We start from the raw sequence: 621 nt of genomic DNA, 5'->3' as shown, positions 1-621 counted from the left end.
AATGATGAATGGGTCAAAAGAGAAATTAAGAAAGAAATAAAAGTATTCCTGGAACTAAATGAAAAGGACAATACAACACAACAAAACCTCAGGGAAACGCTGAAAGTGGTCCTTAGAGGGAAGTTTATAGCTCTAAGTGCCTACATCAAAAAATTGGAAAAAGCACACAAAAAAAATGACAACGTTGCAACTCAAGACACTTGAAAAGCAACACCAAAGGAAACCCAAACCCAGCAGACATGAAGAAATAACAAAAATCAAGGCAGAAATTAATGAAATTGAAACAAAGAAAATGATACAAAGAATCAACAAATCCAAGAACTGGTTCTTTGAAAAGATAAACAAGATTGACAGACCACAGCCCAAAAGAAAGAAAGAGAACCTCCAAATCGACAAAATCAGAGATGAAAGGGGAAACATCAAAACAAACACCAAAAAGATCCAGAACATTGTAAGGGAATACTTTAAAAACCTCTATGCTTGGGGCTAGAGAGATGGCTCAGCTGTTAAGAGCACTGCCTGCCCCTGTAGTGGACCTGGGTTGGATTCCCAGCACCCAAATGATGGCTATGAACTGTCCTTAACTCAAGTTCCAGGGGAATCCAAAGCCCTCTTCTGATC

This window comes from Nannospalax galili, unplaced genomic scaffold, assembly GCF_000622305.1.
Source record: "Nannospalax galili isolate Female #2095 unplaced genomic scaffold, S.galili_v1.0 scaffold528, whole genome shotgun sequence".
NCBI classification, from domain to species: Eukaryota; Metazoa; Chordata; class Mammalia; order Rodentia; family Spalacidae; genus Nannospalax; species Nannospalax galili.
Note: the sequence above shows the minus strand (reverse complement) of the source record.